Raw genomic sequence first — 3,056 nt, forward strand, 5'->3', positions numbered from 1 at the left:
CATCGGGTAACCATACGTGAAGAGGGAATTGTGCGGATTTCGCAACTGCACCAAGGAATAATAAAAAAGCACACAAAGTAGTAAGTAAAGAGTTAATTCCATTATTAGGAATCCAGTTATTAGCTATTTTGAACAAATCCCTAAACTCTAAACTACCTGTTATCCAAAAAAAACCTAAAATTCCTAATAATAGACCAAAATCCCCTACACGATTAGTTACAAAAGCTTTTTGACAAGCACTCGCTGCGATTGGTCGTGTAAACCAAAAGCCTATCAATAAATAAGAACACATTCCCACGAGTTCCCAAAAAAAATAAATTTGTATCAAATTGGAGCTAGTAACCAATCCCAACATGGAAGTATTGAAAAAACTTATATAAACAAAAAATCTCAAATATCCTTCATCGTGAGACATATAACCATCACTATAAATAAGAACCAGGATTCCTACAGTAGTAATTAGTATTAACATAATAGAAGTAAGTGGGTCAATCAAGTATCCAAATTCTAAAGAAAAATCATTATTGACGGTCCAAGACCATAGATATTGATAGATCGAACTTCCATTTATTTGTTGAATAGACAGTTGAACTGAGAATACCATAGCTATACTTAAGAGTAAAACACTAGGAAAAGCCCATATGCGACGAAGATTTTTTGTTGCTGTCGGAATAAGAATAAGGCCAAATCCCATTGACATAATAACTGGAAGTGGGAGAAGAGGGATTACCCATGCATATTGATATGTATGTTCCATAAGAAAAGAAATTGCAATTTTTACTTCAATTTTTACTTCAATTTTTCTATAAAATTGTTTCCGATTCACCAAACCAATTCTTATCTCTTTCTGAAAGAATAAATAAAAAGAATAAGAAAAAATACTGAAATTCTTAATTTTTCCAAAATTTATCTCATTGAAATAATTAAAAATTAAGAATGGGTTTAGTTGGTTAAATTAAAAAAGTTAATAAAATAACTAGGTAACGAAGTTATTTTATTAACTAAATAAAGATATTTATAAAAATAAAAAAAAAAAAGTGGAATCATTTTACTTTCTATTCATAATTCATTTTTATATTTCTTTAAAACAAAGATGAAACAGCTCTCTTGTTCCATAATTAACTGATTGAGTGAATTCCAATGAAAACCTATGTTTATAAGAAATTATCGAATAGTCCTTACTTCATATAGAACTAAAATTCTAATGACTATAAATTACCTAAGTTTTAGAATGTCTTGTTTAAGAGACTCAGTATTTTTTGTTTTGATTGGAATTCCTTTCCTTTATGGAATACCATTCTGAACTTAATTAACTATTTTCATTTTCCCTTCTTTTTATCCCCCCGTCTTATCTTATATGGGGGATAGGCTTCCATACCATATATCTATATATGGAGTATACTTGATATATAAATAGATATAAATAGATTTAAATGAGAAACCCTTCTATATATTCTATATTATTAAAAAAAAAGTATAAAATATATAAAGAAAAAATGTTAAAAAATTCTTGTTGTCTTATCCGCATTAGACAAAATGAAGTAAAAAATAATTCAAAATTTAAGTATCTTTCAGTATCTAAGTATAAATACTAATAAAAAGAAGAAAGAAGGATTGATTTGCAGCAATAGATGTCTTTCACATACAACTAGAAAAAAGTAATTTCCTTTTTGAATGGCAGTTCCAAAAAAACGTACTTCAATGTCAAAAAAGCGTATTCGTAAAAATATTTGGAAGAAAAAGACTTATTTTTCCATAGTACAATCTTATTCTTTAGTAAAATCAAGATCATTTTCGAGCGGTAATGAGCATCCAAAACCAAAGGGTTTTTCTGGGCAACAAACAAATAATAAGATTTTGGAATAATATGAATTGACTTATCAAAAAAGAATTCCAATTATTTAATAATTTGGATTCTTCTTTGAATGTACTTTTATGTGTCGAATTACTCGGTACAATATTCTTAGAACAAAAAACCCCTCTTATCTTATATATACAAGAAAAAAAAAGTTTTGTTTGGTATACTGTGTGCTAAGTATTCTTTTCCTATCAATGAACTTTTCATAATTTTCCTAATAGAATCCTCATATTCTATTAGGAAAATTATGAAAAGTGGAGTATTCTTACAATAGGACTTACAACTTCCACCTATCTTCTCCAAAATCATAAGGTTAGTAAATCTTATTAATAAGAGCATAAAGACTTTCATTCTAGAAATTTTTAAAAAATCCAAAAAGCCTTTTCTATTTATCCATTTTATTTTAATTTCATCATTAAATAGAAACCCTTTTGGATTTTTTTCATTGTATTGAAAGAATTTTCAAAATGTAAAGGGGAAATTAATTAGAAAAAATTAGTTCTATAATTGCAAGTTAGAAAAAAGAAGTTCCAACTCTTTCAAGCAGTGTTTGTGTTTCTATTGGGCAAAGCAAGAGTTTATTGTAAAAAAAAAAAATGGAAACGATACTACCAAACGAAGTCTATTTTAATGAAAACTCTAATGTTCCTAAATTTTATGGACTTTCCCAATATCGACGATTCCCAAGATAATAGCTATTATTCTTTTAAGTTACCTATTATTTGAAGTTAGCCGCCATGGTGAAATTGGTAGACACGCTGCTCTTAGGAAGCAGTGCTCAAGCATCTCGGTTCGAATCCGAGTGGCGGCATTCTTGAAAAAGAATACAATAGATTAGAAATCAATTCGAAATTTACAATTTTGTAATGGGACCTTCCCCTTATGCTATTTGCAACTTTAGAACATATACTAACTCATATCTCTTTCTCAACGATTTCAATTGTGATTACGATTCATTTTATAACCTTATTAGTTCGTGAACTTGGAGGATTACGCGATTCGTCAGAAAAAGGAATGATAGTTACTTTTTTCTCTATAACAGGATTCTTAGTTTCTCGTTGGGCTTCCTCGGGACATTTTCCATTAAGTAATTTATATGAGTCATTGATCTTCCTTTCATGGGCCCTGTATATTCTTCATACCATTCCTAAAATACAGAACTCTAAAAATGATTTAAGCACAATAACTACGCCAAGTA

At 28.8% G+C, this 3,056-nt stretch overlaps 1 non-coding gene across 1 annotated transcript; it reads left to right on the forward strand.

Moving 5' to 3' along the window:
• The first annotated feature begins 2,589 nt into the window (after positions 1–2,589).
• Positions 2,590–2,669, forward strand: TRNAL-UAG (transfer RNA leucine (anticodon UAG)). The gene has a single exon. It is a non-coding gene; the product is annotated as a tRNA-Leu (tRNA).
• Positions 2,670–3,056: the final 387 nt, after the last annotated feature.

The sequence above is a fragment of the Triticum urartu genome, unplaced genomic scaffold (genome assembly GCF_056163025.1).
Source record: "Triticum urartu cultivar PI428250 unplaced genomic scaffold, HENAU_Tu73 scaffold2, whole genome shotgun sequence".
In the NCBI taxonomy this organism is placed as follows: Eukaryota; Viridiplantae; Streptophyta; class Magnoliopsida; order Poales; family Poaceae; genus Triticum; species Triticum urartu.